The sequence below is a fragment of the Coregonus clupeaformis genome, chromosome 17 (assembly GCF_020615455.1).
Source record: "Coregonus clupeaformis isolate EN_2021a chromosome 17, ASM2061545v1, whole genome shotgun sequence".
In the NCBI taxonomy this organism is placed as follows: Eukaryota; Metazoa; Chordata; class Actinopteri; order Salmoniformes; family Salmonidae; genus Coregonus; species Coregonus clupeaformis.
Window position 1 is genome coordinate 36179706 of NC_059208.1, and position 23421 is coordinate 36203126.

Genomic DNA, 23421 nt, shown 5'->3' on the forward strand with positions numbered 1-23421 from the left:
TCTTGAGCTAGTGACTAACGTCCGAAGAAGCCCTGAAACATTGTTAATCCACCAAATGATGCTGAGTAATTAATGAATTTGAAAATATCATAAGTAAGTCTGTAAGGGGGCTCAAAGTCTTGGCTAAGTTACTGGGTGTGTGGAGGAGCAGGAGGTACAACCCGGTGCAGAATGATATACCAAAAAACTTGGAATGCAAAACTTCAGCATGGCCTCCTCCTTCCCTTGTTTTCTCAGTAGCGGTGCACCTGCATCCTTCAAAGCTAGACCCTATCATTCCTTTCCCCATCCATCTCGCTCTGCAAAGGCCTCCTTCCTTTACCCTACCTCTGAGGTACACCTATGCTTTGTGTGGGAGTATGTCTCTCGCGCTCTCTCCTCCCTCCGCCTCCCAGTAACCAGCCGGAAGCTCCATGAATGGGCTTCTAGTGGGGCAAGGACTGAGGAGAGAAAGGAAAAATGTCCGGCTGTCAAATTTACAGCCTCTCTCTCTCTCTTTATAGCTCCCCCTCTACTCCCCCTCTCTCGCTCTATCTCTCGCTCTATCTTGCTGTTGTCAACAACATTTCTGCAAAAGCAGGCAGCCTAGGTGTAAGCAGTTGGTAGTTATGGAAACAGCTGTTATACATTTTAGATGCATATTGGTGTAAAATTGAGAAGAGGGGAAAGGGCTCAATTACCATCAGGTGCTCTCTGTCTGGTTGTGCTGTGATACACAGTTTTCAAGTGGCACATCTCATCAGAGAGATGATGATGTGCTTTGCATAACACCATGTATCCAACAGCACTAACACCACAGTGAAAAACACTCCTGTTTCTCTCTGGGGATGTGCACTTAGGAATGTGTACAACATATCTATGTTGAAGTTGTACAATGATTCAAGACTTCACAGGAGATCTGCAGAGATAGAATGTATGAAAATGTATGCACTCACTAACTGTAAGTCGCTCTGGATAAGAGCGTCTGCTAAATGACTAAAGTGTAAATGTAAATAGAAGAAGTGCTTTAAGGCAGAAGGGCCATTTGTTTGCATGACTAATGAAAATGGAGTGCTGTGAGAAAGTAAGTGGGAGTGTGTATGTGTGTGTGGGGGGGGGAGTTCTATTGCTGCCATTGAAACCATTACCCTTAGTATGTATGTGGCTGTTTTGAACACAATCATAGATCAGTTGACAAGAATTCTGCCAGCAGTGTATTTACCTGTGGCTGTCAAGCCCTGAGTACTCTAAACAGGTTCTAATCATAGTATATTGCCACACAACCAATACATTGTTATTTGCTCTACTCTGCACTGCCTGTAATCTGTATATGAACTGTTTTAACACAGGGACATCTCCTTGGTTCTTCTGAAAAGATAACATGCAGCAAATGAAGTACACAGCTTCTGCAGGTGGCCAACAAATCCCCAAATCTTCTCTCATTTTGTATATTTTTATGCAGAGGTTGGAGAAAGGAAAGATAAGAGAAAGCAAGCTGCAACTTAACCATATGTGATTGAAGCCCTAGGGGAGGAGGGGAGGAGGGGAGGTCATTTTTATTCCCTGTCCCCATTTTTCTTTTCTCTGCAAGATTGCTGTCATTCTGCTGACTTTCATGGCAAAAGCAAAAACTTGAAGGAAGCAAAAACACTTTGCTCTCAGGGCCATCAAGTAAAAGAAATGGCTCACACTGTTTATTTTCAATTGTGTGCCATGTGCAAGCCAAGGCAGGCACATGCAGGGTACCATCCTTAAACTCTGTGGCCGTTTGACTCTCGTTTTACAAATTCATGTGACACTACAAGAAAAAGGGCGCTGATGAGGAAAATCAACACAGCCCAAGACTACATGAGCTCTTATACCCACTTGTGATGGGTGTGAGAGAAAAGGCTCTCTCCCACACTAAATGTCACTCAGCTTTTGGCAACCTTTAAATATGCCTGTTTTCATCCAAGTGTACCCCCGTTGTTTCTTTCTATGAGAGCTGACTTGTTTGTTAGCACTTAACAAATTGATCCTAATTATTCACATTATAAAGCACTACTGCCTCTAAAAGCCCTCCTTTGTTTTGGAGACCTATTGTGAGAGTCTGTTCAGTTGCTGTGGCAACTGTGTGTGTGTGTGTGTGTGTGTGTGTGTGTGTGTGTGTGTGTTTGTGTGTGTTTGTGAATGTGTGTGTGTTTTCCAAATGCACTTTTGGAGGTGAATGCTGTGCAATTCCAGCAGGCAGCAAGTTAGCAAATGAAAATCTTGATTTGAAAACAAGTCATCCATGTGTCTTAAGTTCCAAAGCATTACATGAACACTGAGTCAAAGACATGCCAAAACAACATGCACTGATATCATGCATTAGGAATGTCATGAAAGCCAGTAGACACTGTTTGATGATTATGAAGTGTTTTTCTAGTTTCATAGTCATTGAATAAACAAAAACTGAAATGGTAACCATGAAATCATACAGTATGTGCAATTCTATATTCAAGCAATATGAATAGCAAATGCTGCATGATCAAATAACAGGTTCTTAACATACGTTATTAAATCAAATCAAATTCAGAGATTCAGCAGGGTATGATTGTGACAGTCGGGAATATTGGACCGTTAAAAGGAACCATACATGAACACTGAGAAACTTGTTGATGGATGCGATGCATGTAGCTTTCTTCTGCTTTTCCATGTGACAATATATCACAACTCCCACGGCAGAAATGTTTGTGTTTAACATTAATAATAAACATGATATTATGGCCCCGTGTAGCTCAGTTGGTAGAGCATGGCGCTTGCAACGCCAGGGTTGTGGGTTCGTTTCCCACGGGGGGCCAGTATGAAAATGTATGCACTCACTAACTGTAAGTCGCTCTGGATACGAGCGTCTGCTAAATGACTAAAATGTAAATGTGAAATGATAAAACTTCATGCTGTCATCAAAATCACTTCCAATTTACAATCTCATTGCACACGGTTTCTTATGATGTCTGTCTGTGTCCGTGTCTGTAAAGTAACACTATATGAAATTAGATGTAGTGCGGAGGGACATTGAGAAATATTGCCCGGCTGAGTGCAAACTTACAAAGGAGACATCAAGTTGATACAGTATCTCCAAGGGTAAAGCAATTGAATGAAATCATTGATATGTGGAAGATCTTTTGGGATCATACAATGCAACATATACGTTCAGATCCGTGCAGCCCAAATGGATCTGGACGGCTATTCTCAAGGTGGAATGATAGTTCCTTTGCTCCCACAAAATACCTTAAAGGATATGGGGCAACACGTGAGAGACCTGTTGAAATCGTTTGCATTTGCATGCTTGTTTCACATGCATAAATCTTCTCATTTTGTGTCGTGTTGTTGTAGGCTAATCATGAATCCAATGTGCAAGTTGCTGCAATAATGTGTTCTGAAGTCACAATATTGCAGCAATAAGACGTTTGCTAACAAACGGAAAGACTTTGACAGAGCTTTAGACAGCGACTGAACCCGACTCTCCTTGTTCAGCACCATGGACAGCGACCGAGTCAGAATGTCATTGTTCAGCACCATGTTCAGCGACTGTCTCAATACGCGCAGCGCTGCACGGACTAAACTCATGCTAACATTCCAGTACCTCAACTCTCCCAATGTCTAGCAGGTTTTCACATATGCAGAGACATCTGCCTCACATAAGCTTCCATGTAAACACATCAATAAAAAAATGAACATGTACTTGCAATACATTTCTCCAAGCTCTATTGACCAAGCACAAGATTGAACTGTCAGAGCAACATAACACGTAAAAGGAATCAACCAATAGAATAGGCTACTACTGTACCTTAAGAACTTTCTCTTAGTTCACACTCTCCATCCAAAGGTCCACAATTCCTCGAGCTGGATTCAGGAAGCAACTTTCGAAGTCTTCACGTTGTGATCGCAGAATGTTCGGGCCAAAACGTTCAGCAAGGGGCGACAGCAGAAACTGTAAATGCCAAGTCCAGACCCGACTGTGTCGGATCGATCCCAAGTTCTAGTGCAATGTCCACTTCCACAAGCAAACGTAAAATAAAACGACTCTGACCAAACTCCAAAGAGTGTACTACCAACTTTTCTTGGTTGCTATATCCAAGTAAACGGACTATAGCCAAATATCGAATTGATTGTATATTGGAGCTCCAAAAAGTCCTGAAAGCATAAGATGTGTTCTTGTCTTTCCTTTACGAGCTCCAATATATTGTTGGTACTTTTACTCCCGGCTTCGGAGTCCTGCTTGTGGTTCTTGCACTGCAAGTGGGTTTCAGTCTCAGTGTGTCTTGTTGCCTCTTCTCAGTAGTATTTATCCTACCCCGCCCCCCATGCTCTGAGTCGGAATCTCTGCGTGGATAACACATTGAAGTGAATGAGCCAGCGTGAAGGTGGGGGGAGCGCGGGGGAGAAGTATGTATGTGTGCGTATGAGTGTGTAGAGCGGGAGGGACAGGAAAGGGAGGGAGATAGAGAAGCTGAGGGAGAGAGAAAGACGATGCGAGCACCAAACTACGCAGAGATGGACGCAGGAGCATGGGCACCGAAAAGGGGAGCTTACAGTAGATATATAGTCTATCATGGGAAATAATGGTATGTATCCTCAAGTGAACATAATATTATGTCACGCACCATATATGCGAAATTATGAAGGAGCCTATAGGGCAGGCTAATTTGTGATGCACCATTTCATAAAATGCGATAACTAAATGACCATTACCTTGATGATTAATAAATCATTATCATTTGGGTAAATTATATGGTTATGGGCTACAGGTGCAAGCAAAAAAAGCTTCTATTGACAGAGAAGCTGCTAGGTGTTTGGTAATTTTAGTTTAATGAGCAGAGTTTAATAAAAGCTTTAGTTAGGGGATAACGGATGCAGTGAAAATAAAACCTTTGCATGCATGTCCCTTGGCTTGCCCAACCGCAGTGCAACATGATGTGTAATCAAATAGTAAGTGCATTACTTTTCCAACGATTCTGAATTGGCCGAGCAAAATCGGAAACACGTCAATCAAAAGTTGTTGTAGGGGCTAGACTGAAGCAATGTGGTAATGTCGGAACGAAGGAAAACATGCTGCAGCAGCCAATACACTCCCCCGCCTCTGGGGAATAGGTCGCTCTAGATGTGTTTTCGGAACGCGCGGGTTCCTCCATGTGCTGCAGGGAGGGAGAGCACCGATAGGGGCGTCAGGTTCGTGGATTTCTTGGCTCCAACTGCGCTATAGGCAGGCCTATCTAAAACTATTTAAGGGGGCGGTTGTGCATGATCTGGATGAAAAACTTGGACAGCATGACTCAACATTATATAAACAACAAGCAACACGAGTTGTAGCTCCTAACTGATCCTCTCTGTTTCTTAATGACAACATGATGAGGTCCATAAAAGGACAGACACATGGCTGAATGCTCATACCGGAGTAGTAAATAGTTATAGAAGATTGGGGGCTTAAAGCCCACGTGCACTATGGAAGTCATGATATCATACAGTATGTGACATGTGTGGCATCCCCCATAACTGGAGAAAGAGACAAACATACAGTAATGACGCGTAGACATACTCACTAGTGGCTGTGGCGACCACACTCACTACAACAGACTCACTTGTGACAAAGGGGAGTTGAGTCACCGCATCTGAGCGCTGCATCGCTGACACCCTTTATGAGGTCTGAAATGCACCTTAAGGTCATTTAAGTGGCATGCAGGCAATGCCATAGAGGTATGCTGTTACAGTGAGAATCATGCTTGTGCATGCATGTAGCCATCAGATTAAACTCTGATAATTGTTTAATAACACATGTATTACTATTTTACTATGCAATAACAACAAGTGTGAAAATGTAAGCAGTATGGAGGAGCTATCTTGTTCATCAACAGAATATTGTACTTATCTGACACTGAGGTACATTAATTTACAGATAATGTGGAGATATCAAGGGTGCATCCCAAATGGCACACTATTCCCTATATTATAGTGCACTACTTTTGACCAGGGCACAGACTTCACTTAGTACCTCCATGTGTCCCAGTGGGCTCTGGTCAAAAGTAGAGCAATACATAGGGGATAGGGTGCCATTTGGGATGCATACATTGAGTTACATTAATTTACAGAACTCCTGGAGATACCAAGTCAACTCCACTAATTGTGTAATCAGATCAGTCATTAGACACTCAGCAGTGGAGAGTGGGGTTCACCCACTGTACAGGAAAACCCCCAATGTGAGACAGTGATGGCAGGCCAAATGGCACCCTATTCCCTATATAGTGCACTACTTTTGACCTGGGCCCATAAGGCTTTGATCAAAAGTAGTGCACTATGTATTGAATTGGGTTCCATTTGGGACAAAGCTGCTGATGTCAGGCCAACAGGACAGACATAGGAAAACTGTGGAGAGCTCTAACAATGTTAATTAGGATCTGAGAAGGCAGAGGAGCACATGCCTGAGATGTCTGCTGAGGGATGATAGCTTGGAACCATACAGTTAAAGCTGTACAGCAGCAAAAACAAACCATCCAACTCGCATACTGGCATGATCTAGGAAAAACTTCTGTGACCTGTGTATTTGCCTGGGCATTTACAACTCATAAGTGCTTGTATGAGTTTTCAGTAGTAATATTCATATTAACTTTTAAGGGTGAAAGGGGGACACATTGCATTCATCTAAACTAATCTAACCTCATCTATAACTCTGATCTGTCTATTTGAACTACCCTACACCCTGTATGCCCCAACATAACTTAAGATTGATGCAGGCTACTGCTACCGGTACGTACACAAATGCCCATAACGGTGGGAGGAAAAGTTGTGAGGAATCACCACCACTGCATCCACTGCTGCCTCCACGCAAGCCATCCTACATGGCCTGGGCCAGCCCTTCACTATGCTATTTCAGAGGCTGCTTGAAGCACTTGCACCCGGTAGCAGAGTCAGTGTCGTGCCCAAACAGAGGTAACCCCTGCATCATTGACAATAGAAAGCTACACATACCATGCACTACAATGTAACAATGTGCTAATATTACATAGAGAGAACATACTGCATGTATACATGTTAACATTGACAAGAATCTGGGTCTGTGGGAAACTATGGTTACTACAATATAGTAGTTAAACTAAATAGTGCTTCATCTACTACTGCTACTGCTTCTACTGCTACTACTACTGCTACTACTACTACTGCTACTACTACTACTGCTACTGCTACTACTACTACTGCTACTACTACTACTACTACTACTACTGCTACTACTACTACTACTATCTTTATCATCAGCATGAGCAACATTATTGGCAATGTCATCCATCATCATACCACCCTGCATGTATCCCACTACTGGCTTGCCTCTGAATATAAGCAGGGTTGGTCCTGGTCGGTCCCTGGATCATGAGAGACCAGATGCTGTTGGAAGTGTTGTTGGAGGTCCAGTAGGGGGTACTCTTCCCTCTGGTCTAAGGAGATTCCAATGCCCCAGGGCAGTGAAGGGGACATTGCCCTGCATAGTGTGCCGTCTTTCAGATGGGACGTTAAAACGGGTGTCCTAACTCTCTGTGGTCACTAAAGATCCCATGGCACTTACTGTAAGAGTAGGGTTGTTAACCCTGGTGTCCGTACCATCATGGCCACCTAATCATCCCGAGCTTCCAATTGGCTCATTCATCACCTCTCCCCCCCGTAACTATTCCTCATGCAGGTCGTTGCTGTAAAGAGAACATGTTCTTAGTCATCTTACCTGGTAAAATAGGTGTCAATAAATAAATAAACAGTTTCCATGGGTTAATTTTTTAACTTAGTGTTTGCACTGTATGTCTAAATGAACTCTGTCAATCACAGTACTTGTCACAACCTGCTAGATGTGCAGCACTTGCTTTTATACTGTATCTCTCAGCAGCAGGCTGCATCTCTGCCTTGTCTCCTGCTCATGTGGTTGTGAAGAGATCTCTACTCTAGAGGGTGCTGCTTTTTATATTCCAAAGACCAGAGACCTCGCTTAGAGTGAAGAGAGATGCAATGTTTTGCTCAGTAGCGTTGGTGGGTGGGCCTGCAGAAATCTTATTTTTTTGCATGTCATCTTCAAAAAGTGCAGAAAAGTGCAACATCTGCAATGGAGGCTACAACAAGTGTAACATCTGAAATGGAGGTTACGACAAGTGCAACATCTGCAATGGAGGCTACAACAAGTTTATCATCTGCAAGTGTAAACCCCCCTGTTGTTTGGTATGAGAAAGTGTGTGAGAAGCACGCACGCATGCATGCATGAGGTCAGAGTAAAGGCTGTTTCAGTGTTGTATTAATTGGCACCTCTACTTGTCTGCCCCCCTGTGTATGGTACCTATTCCCCAAGTAAAAATCACAAGAGAAGATATCCCAGAAACTGGTCAATACACTGCCAGGACAACAGACAACAAATTAGCATGACCTGCTGGTGACCCCTCAACATCCCCTACAGTCGACTGGGATGTGCTTTTGCTCTATAAATGCTACACAACACACACAACTGTTCTGATTGTTATTAAACCATTCCTAGCAGCGCTGAAATGTATGAATAGATCATTGTTTGTGAGAGAATAAAGGGGGAGCAGCAGTGGATTCAAGTGGGATATAATGCCATTTCCCATGAGGGATGTGATTTGCTCACATTGTGGCAAGAGTCCATACAACAGTCTTGATATCCCAATAATCATAGCGATTAAGCTTGGCCTAATTTGTTGTTGTATGGATGAAATATAAATGTAAAGTGCAGAAAACAATAGTGTGGGGGTAGAACTGTCTACCTGTCTGTGTGTCTGTGTCATTGTCAAATATTCACAATAGCCATGTCGCTATTTACAAACCCAGACAGCAAAATTATTATGGCCTGAATCCAGACCACTTTGACAAGGTTACACATACCATTTCATCTGAAGGCCTTTACAGTTAAAATTCCCCCTGTACTGTAGATCCATCCCCTTATTCTCCTGTACACACAGAACAATCCTCTTTAACCATGATGGGGACCAGTATCCATCTTTCTCCCTCACGATGATGATGTGGTGCCCATGACCTTTCTCTGTCTTCGTAATAGGGGTGGGTTTATTCCTGGGCACCCTTAGTGGGGACAGAGTGCCCTGGTCTACTTACTTAAAGATAAGACCTTTGCAGAGGGACAGGAGTGCAGAACAAGAGGTGAAGGGAAGAAGGTCATGTCAGAGGAAAGAGAGAGGAGGAAAGAGAGGGAGGAAAGAGGGAGGAAAGAGAGAGGGAGGAAAGAGAGAGGAGGAAAGAGAGAGGAGGAAAGAGAGGGAGGAAAGAGAGAGGAGGAAAGAAAGAGGAGGAAAGAGTGAGGAGGAAAGAGAGAGGAGGAAAGAGTGAGAGGAATGAGAGAGGAGGAAAGAGAGGGAGGAAAGAGAGAGGAGGAAAGAGAGAGGAGGAAAGAGCGAGGAGGAAAGAGAGGGAGAAAAGAGAGAGGAGGAAAGAGAGGAAGGAAAGAGAGAGAAGGAAGAGAGGGAGGAAAGAGAGGGAGGAAAGAGAGAGGAGGAAAGAGAGAGGAATGAGAGAGGAGGAAAGAGAGGGAGGAAAGAGAGAGGAGGAAAGAGAGGGAGGAAATAGAGAGGAGGAAAGAGAGAGGAGGAAAGAGAGAGGAGGAAAGAGAGAGGGGAAAGAGAGGAGGAAAGAGAGAGGAGGAAAGACAGAGGAGGGAAGAGAGGGAGGAAAGAGAGAGGAGGAAAGAGAGAGGAGGAAAGGGAGAAGTGAGTTCTGTTCATTTTTCCCTCTTTGTTGTAAGATAAGAACAAAACCTTTAATATTTAAACTAAGCCATTATATTGATTGTCTGCCTGCAGACTGTAAAAAATGGCAGTTTGTAAAAGACTTGTTATAATTTTGTACAGAGTATAATAGAATACAGTCCAAGAGAGAATACAATACATGTGCCTGTCATTTTCAATTACATAATGACACCTATTACAAACCACCTGAGTGTGCACATGCAGACACAGTATTTAGTATTTATTAGGAACCCCATTAGCTGTTGCCAAGGCAGCCGCTACTCTTCCTGGAGTTCAATCAGGAACAGTCTCACTGCTTTTTCCTCAACCCAGACGCCCTCTCTCACCTCCTCTCATCCCCAGACATCTCTGATACTTTCTCTCCTTATACAGTACCTTCCCTTCACTCCTCCTCTGTGTTGTTCTCCCTCTTGTGATGATGGCCAAGTGAGTGACAGCCAAGGGCTTTGCCCAGTGTGCCCAACATACATTTTTGTCATCAGTAGGACTAGTTAAAGGATCTACTCAAGGATTCTCTTTGTTCTTGACATTACTTGCAATGTCTTCATTTTTTAATGATCTGTAGAGGTTGATGCAGACCTGGCTGGACACTGGGCGGTGCTGGAGTCTCATGGGGGTGTGTTCCAATTGGCTACCTATTCCCTATGGGCCCTGAGCAAAAGTAGTGCACTATAATAGGAAAATGGTGCCATTTGGGACACAGCCGTGGCTTGGATCAATGACCCCATGGGAGTTCTTCTAGAAGTCATGGTGAACTCTGGGCCATTGTCCAAGGGCTCAAATAACGGTTTGCTCCACTGAATGTCAACGTTGGTTAGATAATACCTGCGAATTGGGATCAATATGAACATGTAGCGTTGAGCATTTGGCCTGATAGACTTTGCCGTTTGAAATGACAACATGAGATCGACTGTAGGAAATTGACTTTGGCTAATGCAATATCCAGCAGTGTTTACAAACTCCATACCATGTTTACCGCATAATAAGCCGAAACAGCACGGTCATTACTGTTTACTTCATAACCATATAATATGCACATGGGCCAGCTCAATTAATGACTTTTACAGGTAGTAAGATACCTAGTGTGGCAATGCAGTCTGTCAATATCACTTTCCAATTGATAACCTATGGGGCCTCAGTACTGAGCTAAGTCGATGTGGACACAACTGGGTGCTTGTGCTTGTGTTGGTATTAGTGATGATCAATAGGACGCTGCTGCCACGGACCCTGCCAACGAAGCAAACCCTGTTTAAATCTGTAAGACACCAGCCTGCTGTTCGTCTCTGGATCAACAATAACAACAGCAGTGCCAGGGAGGCATTATAATTTGGATGGACGGTATACTGAGGAACCCTTGTTTTGCAGGGAGGGAGGTAAACTGACACATTTACATTTACATTTACGTCATTTAGCAGACGCTCTTATCCAGAGACACCTTTAGGGAGACGTAGACCTACTGTGATATGAATCACTAGGCCTTCATGATTATGCAGTGATGAGTTGGAGAGGAAGGCCAATCCATAACAGGCGCCAGTTAGTGAGGTAACCAGTTGCTGGCTACGTAAAGATGCTGCACTATCTAATAGCAATTCAGTGGTGCCCACATTGAAGCAATGGGTTTGCAATAACATTTTGTTTAAATATATTTTTTTAGCTAGCCAGCTAAAATTGTTTACAGTTAGTTAACAATCGCTCCTACACTCGTATAGCTACAGTAGCGCTGCCGTGTCAATAACAGGTTCCAAAGGTGACAAAGGTGTCTCCAGTTGTGTTTACATTTACCTGACTCACCTTTCATATATTTACTTTCCATGCATATTAAAATCGATATACATCTTTGAAATAGATGAGTCAACGAGACAAGAGTGCCCTGTATGTATCTCACATTGAGTTGCATGTGACAGAGCTACATGTCTCGGCATCGAACACAGAGATATCAAAACATCCATGGCCATGGTATTGATTGATGTCACCATCTATGTGGTTAACAATGGTAAACTACTGTATGAGCTGGGTGGTTTTGTGCACATTGATCTACATTTGCATCTTCTAGCTATGACTCCCTTTACTTTCAATCATAGGAGGCGTCTCTGATTTGTCCTCTCACAATACTTCTCCTGTGGACAAACAAATGCAGTCAATCATAATATTGACGTATCAGGGACAAACTGTAGAACAATCAGCGTAGGCTCCACATACCAGTGCTCACAACATGTACACTACATGACCAAAAGTATATGGACACCTGCTTGTTGAACATCTCATCCCAAAATCATGGGTATTAATATGGAGATGGTCCCCCCTTTGCTGCTATAACAGCCTCCACTCTTCTGGGAAGGCTTTCCACTAGATGTTGGAACATTACTGCAGGGATTTGCTTCCATTCAGCTACAAGAGCATTAGTGAGGTCGGGCACTGATGTTGGGCTATAAGGCCTGGCTCGCAGTTAATGTTCCAATTCATCACAAAGGTCAGGGCTCTGTGCAGGCCAGTCAAGTCCTTCCACACCAATCTCGACAAAACATTTCTGTATGGACCTTGCTTTGTGCATGGGGTCATTGTCATGCTGAAACAGGAAAGGGCCTTCCACAAACTGTTGCCACAAATTTGGAAGCACAGAATCGTCTAGAATGTCATTGGATGCTGTAGCGTTAAGATTTTTCTTCACTGAAAAACAGCCCCAGACCATAATTTCTCCTCCACCAAACTTTATAGTTGGCTCTATGCATTGGTGTAGGTAGCGTTCTCCTGGCATCCGCCAAACTGAGATTCGTCCGTCGGACTGCCAGATGGTGAAGCTTGATTCATCACTCCAGAGAACGCGTTTCCACTGCTCCAGAGACCAATGGCAGCGAGCTTTACACCACTCCAGCCGAAGCTTGGCATTGCGCATGGTGATCTTAGGCTTGTGTGCGGCTTCTCGGCCATGGAAACTCGTTTCATGAAGCTCCCGACGAACAGTTCTTGTGCTGACATTGCTTCCAGAGACAGTTTGGAACTCGGTAGTGAGTGTTGCAACCGAGACGGTCCCGTTCTTTGAGCTTGTGTGGCCTACCACTTTGCGGCTGAGCCGTTGTTGCTCCAAGACATTTCCACTTCACAATAACAGCACTTACAGTTGACCGGGGCAGTTCTAGCAGGGCAGACATTTTCCAAACTGACTTGTTGGAAAGGTGGCATTCTATGACGGTGCCACGCTGAAAGTCACTGAGCTCTTCAGTAAGGCCATTCTACTGCCAATGTTTGTCTATGGAGATTGCATGGCTGTGTGCTCGATTTTATACACCTGTCAGCAATGGGTGTGGCTGAAATAGCCGAATCCACTAATTTGAAGGGGTGTCCACATACTTGTGTATATTTAGTGTACTTAATCTCACTGCCTACAATGGAACAAAGGACTTATCACAGTCTGCAGAAACTGTGCGTTTCCCTCTGCAGCTTTGTCTCTCCTGTCAGATCTATGGATGTAGCCTAACATGCGAGTCGGTTTGCAGGTCAATATCTGTGCACAAGGTTGCTTTTTCAACCGGTGCAGTGGTACATATTTGTTCTCCTTTTTTTTATGTCTCTATCTTTCTATCTCTTTCCATCTAGATCTCATGTTAGGCTAGTGCACGTAGGTGTCTAGCTGATGAGTCATTGGTTGCACACCTCATCGATGGCTGCCCATATTTGGGCTCGCAGGAAGTCCATTTTTGAGAGACTGGCAAATGTGCAGATGAATACTGGGGCTCTTTCTCTTCTCTTCCCCACAATTTTTCATTTGAAACAACTTTTTCAAGGGTGACTCTTGTTTATTAAAGTACAAGTACTTCTTATGTCCAGTCGTCTCAAGGACTTTCTTTGACCAGTTCTGTAAGGGGCTCACTGTGATGTCATGAGAGAAACATTGATGGGAGGGTATTCTCGGATACTGTATTTGCATTGTACTTGTGTACTTTTTATTAGAAAAGCCCACATATTTAGGAAAATATAAACACATGGACCAATGAATCATTCTTCTTAGTAACACACACATTTCTAAAGTTGACCAAGTATACAGTTTTTGAGGTTGATATAGGATGCTGTGTTAAGTTAGGAGATTGTTTCTTTGAGTCAATAACTTTTACTCGAAAAGTACCTTTCCACAACTGGATAGCCAAAAAACCTCTCTCCCATTTACAAACATGAGGAGGGTCTTTATGAAAACAGTGCAATTTGTAATTGTAGAAAGGATTTCACACACACAAATAGAAACTTCTCTGGATCAGCAGACCTGTGAGGAGAGGTTTTGCTCTCTTTTTGGATCATAAACTCAGTGGGGAATAATACATTCAAATGAAAAATCTTGTGTGCTCAACTATAGATACATCTTTGTCTTTGTATGCTTAACCCATAAGGAGTTATCCAATTTATAGCATACTGGTTAAATAGAGGAAGACCAGAGAGAAACGGTTATATGGATGGTGTATAGCTGGCGGATAGGAAGCAGGCTAAAAACAGCTCATGTTTATATGTATATAAATATATCAATATCAGGCTATACTGTATGACGTGCAATGAGGAGTGCTTTCATAATCTGGCATATATGTAACCAATCTAATGATAGGTTCACTCTATTATCTCAGCAGGGAGAACATCCTGAGGACAATGTAATATGTAATCAATGTTCCCTCTTTAATAATATTAGATTAATCAGTATCAAATGTGCCAAGAGATCTAATTGAAACATGTATGAGTCAATGTGAGCTGAATTCACTCAGAGGACATGATGGTACTATTAGAGGTGGTACTACTCACATAAAGATGATGAGTGTATTTCAGTGTGTGTGTGTGTGTGTGTGTGTCTGTGTGCACGTGTGCACGCACATTTATAGACTAGACATGTACAGACCTATCTTAATTGGATCCCTCTGCTGTCAAAGATAATTTTCCACAGGTACTTGACACAATGTCTTCGTCCCAAATGGCACCCTATTCCCTATTTAGTGCACTAGTTTTGACCAGAGCCCTATTCATTTAATAAGGTGCCATTTGGGACGCAGACAATAGCATATTATACAGTCTCCCCTGTATAATTTTTTGTGATGCATTAGAAGTCCCAGTCGTCAGAGAGGAAATAACACTATTATACACTCTGTCAGTGTGGCTACAGCAACATGAACCAATCTGACATAGACTGACTCCCAAATGGCACCCTATTCCCTATATAGTGCAGTACTTTTGACCGTGGCCCATGGGGCTCTGGTCAAAAGTAGTGCTCTATATAGGGAATAGGGTACCATTTGGGATGCAGCCATATACTTTTTAAATGTAAGAAGTAATGAATTAGAAGAAGAATAGTGGATTGACAGTAATGGAGGTTGAATACATTAGACTTGGCAAACAAGCACTACTTTGCCATTCATAAACAACATTGACAAGTGACATTTGCTTTTTTTTTCAGTCATCTGGGTGATATCACCATCTTATATAGATAAATCTTTCAAGGCAACCTGAAGTACTAATGTGTTTCATTAACTGATAATGTATTCCAAATACACCATGTCATCATGTCTTTCAGGAATGTGACTTGACTGATTATGCTACAGAGGCGTTAAAGTTATAGGTAGGTAATCAAACCACATGGCAATTTCTCCATTGATCATTGAAGTGAAAGCAGGAACTAAATAAATTATGTAACAGGTTTACACCAAAACAAGTGAGAAAGGTAACACTGTGAAAGAAAACTTTCAATGTATTTGTCAAAATTGTGGATCTGTGAGACACGGCACATTGAGGAAGATGGTTAGAAACTGTAGGATTCTATAAAAGCAACATATTTCCCTCATGTATTGAAGTGACTCAATCTGTGAATGAAAATAACCTCAGAAGATTTATTTTTATGGGTCTGGAAAGGTTAGGTAAGAAAATTGGAAAACAGAAATAGGAGCAAAATAACATTGCCTCCCAAACTACCAAATGTATACAAAGTTAATAAGTTGCTATTAAGATAAGAGTACTTCTTATTAAGTTAACAATATTATTATTAAACCGTTTTAATTAATAATTACATCTTAATAATTAGAACATTAAATTAGTATATGGTAGTAGTGCAATAACCTAGTGCTGCCTACCTCTTAATAATCATAATTGGCATAGCATGCTGACACAGCTGGCCCCTAATGATTGACACCATAATGTAGAGGGAAAATCGTAAACAAACTCTTTAAACAAGGTGTTTACCAATAAATTAAAATGTTAGTGTTAGGTGGTGGGCTATCTGCAAACTGCTTTAGTTTTCGAGATGATCGATGATCGATCACACGGGAGGAGCTGGTTTTTACATATTGTATTTATTTATTTATTCTGAACACATTTCCGTTTGTTGGCAATGTAAAAATTATTATTATTTTTTTAAATACTTACTTTTATGTTCGCTAGCTGGACAGGCAAACATCGCCGAGTACTAAACTGTAAACCAATCAAAACTTGTGTACTATCCATTCTACTATCTCTGCTGATCACGTCTGCCAATCACGTTATCCTAAGGTACAGTGGTGGAAGAAGTACCCAATTGTCATACTTGAGTAAAAGTAAAGATACCTTAATAGAAAATGACTCAAGTAAAAGTGAAAGTTACCCAGTAAAATACTACTTGAGTAAAAGTCTAAAAGTATTTGGTTTTAAATGTACTTAAGTATCAAAAGTAAGTGTAATTGCAAAAATATACTTAAGTATCAAAAGTAAAATGAAAAGTATAAATAAGTTCAAATTCCTTATATTAAGCAAACCAGATGGCACAATTTTCTTGTTTTTTTAATTTACGGATAGCTAGGGGCACACTCTGACAATCAGACATAATTTACAAACAAAGCATTTGTGTTTAGTGAATCCACCAGATCAGAGGCGGTACGGATGACCAGGAATGTTCTCTCGATCAGTGCGTGAATTTGATAATTTTCCTGTCCTGCTAAGCATTCAAAATGTAATGAGTACTTTTGGGTGTCAGGGAAAATGAATTGAGTAAAAAGTACATTATTTTCATTAGGAATGTAGTGAAGTAAAAGTAAAAGTTGTCAAAAATAGAAATAGTAAAGTAAAGTACAGATACCCCAAAAAACTACTTAAGTAGTAATTTAAAGTAGTTTTACTTAAGTACTTTACACCACTGCTAAGGTGGTAGTGTCACGATCGTCAGGGAGAGACCAAGGCGCAGCGTTGAAGGTGAACATATTTATTTAATTAATGATCACACGTAACAAAACAACAAACGATAACGTGACGTCTACGGTTTAAACACAAACCAACACGAACAAGAAACCACAAACACAAAGTGAAAGACAGACAGTTAAATATGGCTCCCAATCAGAGACAACCAGCTGACACTCGTTGCCTCTGATTGGGAGTCACTCAGGCCAACATAGAAATACAAACATAGAATGACACACCCTGGCCCAACATAACAGTGTCCCCAGAGCCAGGGCGTGACAGTACCCCCCCCTAAAGGCGCGGACTCCGACCGCGCCAACTAAATACCACAGGGGAGGGACCGGGTGGGCACTCCGCCTTGGCGGCGGATCCGGCTCCGGGCCTGATCCCCACTCCCTCTCCAACCCCCCAAAGTACCCCTGGTCCGGTCTGGCCCCGCTGGCCGGAGCTGGACTGCACACTGATGGAGCGGATTGCTCTAGCTCCGGCGTAACGCATCTGACCGGTGCCGGACCAGGCACCAGTGGAACAGGCACGGGCCGTGCAGGACCGACGACGCACACCACTGGCTTGGTGTGGGGAACAGGCACGGGCCGTGCTGGACTGACGACGCACACCACTGGCTTGGTGTGGGGAGCAGGAGCGGGCCGGACAGGGCTGACGATACGCACCACAGACTTGGTGCGGGGAGCAGGAATGGGCCGGACTGGGCTGGCGACGCGCACCACAGACTTGGTGCGGAGAGCAGGAACGGGCCGGACTGGGCTGGCGACGCGCACCACAGACTTGGTGCGGAGAGCAGGAACGGGCCGGACAGGGCTGACGAAACGCACCACAGACTTGGTGCGGGGAGCAGGAATGGGCCGGACTGGGCTGGCGACGCGCACCACAGACTTGGTGCGGAGAGCAGGAACGGGCCGGACTGGGCTGGCGACGCGCACCACAGACTTGGTGCGGAGAGCAGGAACGGGCCGGACAGGGCTGACGAAACGCACCACAGACTTGGTGCGGGGAGCAGGAATGGGCCGGACTGGGCTGGTGACGCGCACCACAGACTTGGTGCGGAGAGCAGGAACGGGCCGGACAGGGCTGGACGAAACGCACCACTGACTTGGTGCGGGGAGCAGGAATGGGCCGGGCCGAGCTGGCGATGCGCACCGTAGACTTGGTGCGAGTGGCAGGAACAGGCCGGACCGTACTGGGAACACACACCACTGGCCCCTACGTGGGGATCAGGAACAGGCCGGACCGGACTGGCAACACACGCCAGTACCTCTCGCCGTGCCTCTACATCTTCCACCCCCTCTTCGACCAGTGGCCCCGTAACCTGGCGGCCTCCTCTGCCAATCCGCTGGGCCGCTCTGCCGCGGTCTCCTGCTGGCCCGTCGTCCACGGCGTTAGCCCCCCCCTAAAAAATTTCTGGGCTTCACTCCTACCCGTGGCCAAGGTCTCCATGTCCCTCGCCAGCCGTTCGCCCTTCTGCCACAATGTCAAGCCCCTCTCCTCCTCATCCGGCTTGACCCAGTCGAGGAGGCGAAGGAGATCTGTTAGAGATCTCCCTGGCGATGGCTCCTGGACACGCTGCTTGGTCACATCTTGGTGGTTTCTTCTGTCACGATCGTCAGGGAGAGACCAAGGCGCGGCGTTGAAGGTGAACATATTTATTTAATTAATGATCACACGTAACAAAACAACAAACGATAACGTGACGTCTACGGTTTAAACACAAACCAACACGAACAAGAAACCACAAACACAAAGTGAAAGACAGACAGTTAAATATGGCTCCCAATCAGAGACAACCAGCTGACACTCGTTGCCTCTGATTGGGAGTCACTCAGGCCAACATAGAAATACAAACATAGAATTACACACCCTGGCCCAACATAACAGTGTCCCCAGAGCCAGGGCGTGACAGGTAGAACTTTTTTTTTTTATATATATTTTTTAAATTTATTTGTATTTATTTTTTCGGGGGGAATGGATCAGCTTAATATTGCAGATAGATTGTATCTTCTATCAATGTAATTGTCTGCATCACTTCCAATCCCCCATGTTTTTTTAATTGTTTTTTAAAATAATATATACTCCCCTTTATTACTTTTCAACCCCACCATCCTTTCCCTACTTGGAGTAAATTAGTGAACAACAATGCCCAGGCCTCTACTTCCGGTCTATACTTACTATCTACACCTTATGGACAGAGTTAATTTTACAATAATTCTATTATATATATATTTTTTATATATTTTTTTTATTGCTCCTGAACTTCTTCTACTCTCAACCTCTCCGATCATTTTCATGATGTCCATCCGGTTTGCTTCTATATGCCATATCTTTCTAACTGTGCTCTTTCCCAAAAGCTCCCAACATACAACCTATATACTTATTATGGACACAGTATGCTTACATTATTAGCTATCTTTGTTATTATTTGTTGTTATTTGTTATTAGTCCCATCCTTCAACTCTATTCAATACCTCCCATCTATCTCTTAACACCATCCATATAGGATTTCTATTTGCCATATATATTTCAACCGTACTGTGATGTTTTACAAAAGTTCTGAACCTTTCTATTCTCATTGCTTCTACAGATTGTGAATTAAAAATAAAATGTTTTGCTAAAAGTATTATTATATTATTGATTGATTGACTATGACTTTTCAGATCACCCAGTAATGCTATCTGCAAGGTTAGTTCCAGGTAAATATTGCAATCCTTTAGCCATTCCTGGACCTGTGTCCAAAAACATGCTACAAATGGACAGAACCAAAACAAATGATCGAATGATTCTGTCTTTTCACAGCAAAATCTGCAGAGCTGGGAAGATTGTATCCCCCATATAAATAACATTCTATTGGTAGCAAGAATTTTATATAATAATTTAAATTGAAAGATTCAAATTTTTGAATCCGATGTCGTTTTGCGTGTCAGTTCATAAACACTATGCTATGGGATCGGTACGTCAAAGATCTCTTCCCAACTATTTTGCAATCTATATGGGACGGCTGTCAATCCTTTGGTCCTTAAGTGAAACTGATATACTTTTTTATTTATCACAGTTTTCCTTAACCAATTATGTTCTTTAATGCAAGGCTGACAGACAAGTTCCTTACTTTCTCCCCTTTCCACTTTCCTCTTCCACTTTTGCGGTAAGGCTGCAATTATTTGGTTGTAATTTTGGGTAGAGCAGACATTTCCATATGTTTTTGTCAGCTGCATGTGCGACATAACTCCACCAGTCCTACCGATGATATCATTTACGAAGATTATACCTTTTTTAAACATTCTGTCAAAAAATAAAGGTTTTTTGTCAATTAGTATATTTGAATTTAACCACAATATTTGTTGCATTATTTGTTCTGTCGTTTCTGGAGGATTAAATTGAAATTGCAACCAACTTTCTATGGCTTGTTTTAGAAATAGTGACATTTGGGAGATTATTTCCTTTTCAAATAACTGAAAGTGAGAGGTTGTAATCTGAATAAAGGGAAAAAGGCCTTTTTTGAACATTGGGTGAGACAATCTTACTAATTTGCTTGAGAACCAGTTTGGATTTAAGTATAACTTTTGTATGACTGAAGCTTTTAGTGATAGGTCTAATGCTTTAATATTTAATAATTTCTGTCCTCCGAATTCATATTCATTATATAAATATGCTCTTTTAATTTTGTCTGGCTTGCCGTTCCAAATAAAATTGAATATTCTTTTCTCATATAATTTAAAAAACTGTTCGCTAGGCGTAGGCAAGACCATAAGCAAATAGGTAAACTGGGATAATACTAAAGAGTTAATCAGGGTGATTTTTCCACAAATTGACAGGTATTTTCCTTTCCATGGTAGTAAGATCTTATCTATTTTTGCTAACTTTCTATTAAAATGTATTGAAGTGAGATCATTTATTTCCTTTGGGATATGTATTCGAGTATATCCACATCACCATCAGACCATTTTATTGGTAAACTACATGGTAATGTAAAAATTGTATTTTTAGTGATCCAATACGTAATATAGTACATTTGTCATAATTTGGTTGTAATCCAGAGAGGTTAGAAAATGTATCTAGATCCTCTATGAGGCTGTGGAGGGATTCTAGTTGTGGATTTAAAAGAAAACATGAATCATCAGCGTACAATGACACCTTTGTTTTTAAGCCCTGTATTTCTAATCCTCTGATATTATTATTGGATCTGATTTTAATAGCTAACATCTCGATGGCCACAATAAATAGATATGCCGATAGTGGACAACCTTGTTTCACTCCTCTTGACAGTTTAAAACTTTCTGAGAAATAGCCATTATTTACTATTTTACACCTAGGGTTACTATACATGATTTTGACACATTTTATAAGAGATTCTCCAAAATTGAAATGCTCCAGGCATTTATATATAAACCCCAGTCGAACTTCATCAAATGCCTTTTCGAAGTCTGCTATGAATAGTAGGCCTGGTTTCCCATATTTTCCATAGTGTTCTATTGTTTCCAATACTTGCCTTATATTATCTCCAATGTATCTTCCATGTAAAAAACCTGTCTGATTAGAATGAATAATATCCGACAATACCTTTTTAATTCTATGCGCTATACATTTTGCTAGGATTTTTGCATCACAACACAAGTGTAAGGGGCCTCCAATTTTGTAAATGGACTGGATCTTTATGTTTTCCACTTGTATCCTGTTTCAGTAATAATGAGATCAGACCTTCTTCTTGAGTGTCAGATAATCTACCATTTACATAGGAGTGGTTAAAACATGCTAATAACGGTCCTCTTAGTATATCAAAAAAGGTTTGGTATACCTCGACTGGTATGCCATCCAACCCTGGAGTTTTCCCAGACTTAAAGTCTTTAATTGCATCCAGAAGTTCCTCCTCTGTAATTTCACCTTCACATGAGTCTTTCTGTGTGGCTGTTAATTTGACCTTATCAATAGAAAAACATCTCTACAATTAGCTTCAGTCAGAGGAGATGGAGGCGACTGAAAAGAAAACATATGCTTAAAGTACTTTGTTTCTTCCTTCAAAATATCATTTGGTGAATTATGGGTGACTCCGTCAATTGTAACCAGTTTCATTAAGTTCTTTTTGGTATCATTCCTATGTTGAAGATTAAAAAATAATTTTGTGCATTTTTCCCCATATTCCATCCAGTTTGCTTTATTTTTTTATAATATATTACACTTGATCTTTCTTGAATAATTTTCTCCATTTATTTTTGTTTTTCCTCTAATTTATTCTGGTGGTAGAACTTGGTGACATCTCGAGAGAGATTTCTGTTCAACAAACTGCTATCAGATAAAGTCTTGTTTATTTATTTGTAATCTAACTATTTTATTATAGAAACGTCATACAATCAATGCAAGCTGTAAAATGACTCCCAACTTAGAACAGTTAGCTAGCTAGTTGCAACAAGTAGATATGTTGCTAGCTAGCAGAAGCAGATAGCTTTATAACTAGCTTGCATGTCATTCTGGAACAAGGAGCGTTTTAGCTATCAGTTTATTCCATGTAAAAATTGAAGACTACAAAAATCTATAGGACAAGTAGTGTAAATCTAATACAGTCATCAAGGCAGGGCCCACTAACTTCATTCATACTGACAAATAAGAAATTCCACATTTTCCCTGTCAATAGTTGGAGTAGAATGATTGGAGAGCACCCTGCCTCAGACTGTCAGGATGTTAATTTTCAAGCTCACAAACTACATTCCTTTGCTGTGATGATTTATTTTATTAATTATTGTCTCTTACTTTTGTCTCACATAATCTATTCAGCTCTCCTGTGTCCTGCTCCCAGAGATCAACCAACTTCTATTCACCAAGCATTGGCTGATTCCCTCACCTGTGAGGAGAACCATCCTTCTGCAGTTTGAACTAGCCCTGCTGTCACTATTTAGACATTTGGACCACATATGCATTTACATTTGCCTGTTGTCTTTTCTTTGTGGATATTGTGTTACACAGTCTAGTGCATTTTAGAGTTGAAGAACACCCACTACAGATACACGTGCTTGTTAGAGCATCTTCATTCGTTAGTCTCTCACCTTTGTTTCCCATGATCTACTCACCAAGCCCTGCAGTTTGAACTAGCCCTGCCGTCACTATTTACAGTGCCTTCAGAAAGTATTCATCACACCCCTTGACTTTTTTCACATTTTGTTTTGTTACAGCCTGAATTTAAAATTGATTAAATTCAGATTTTTGTGTCACTGGCCTACACACAATACCCCATAATGTTAAAGTGGAATTATGTTTTTACACATTTTTACAAAATAATAAAAAATGAAAAGTAGAAATGTCTTGAGTCAATAAGCATTCAACCCCTTTGTTATGGCAATGCTAAATAAGTTCAGGAGTAAAAATGTGCTTAACAAGTCACATAAGTTGCACGGACTCACTCTGTTTGCTATAATATTGTTTTACATGATTTTTTAATGACTACCTCATCTCTGTACACCACACACACCACACCTGTAAGGTCCCTCAGTGGATCAGTGAATTTCAA

At 41.8% G+C, this 23421-nt stretch overlaps 1 long non-coding RNA gene across 1 annotated transcript; it reads left to right on the plus strand.

Annotated features, from left to right (window-relative positions):
- The first annotated feature begins 10970 nt into the window (after positions 1-10970).
- On the plus strand, positions 10971-23043 carry LOC121585545. The gene is made up of 3 exons (XR_006003862.1): positions 10971-11116; positions 15286-15330; positions 22692-23043. It is a non-coding gene; the product is annotated as an uncharacterized LOC121585545 (long non-coding RNA).
- The last annotated feature ends 378 nt before the right edge of the window (positions 23044-23421 follow it).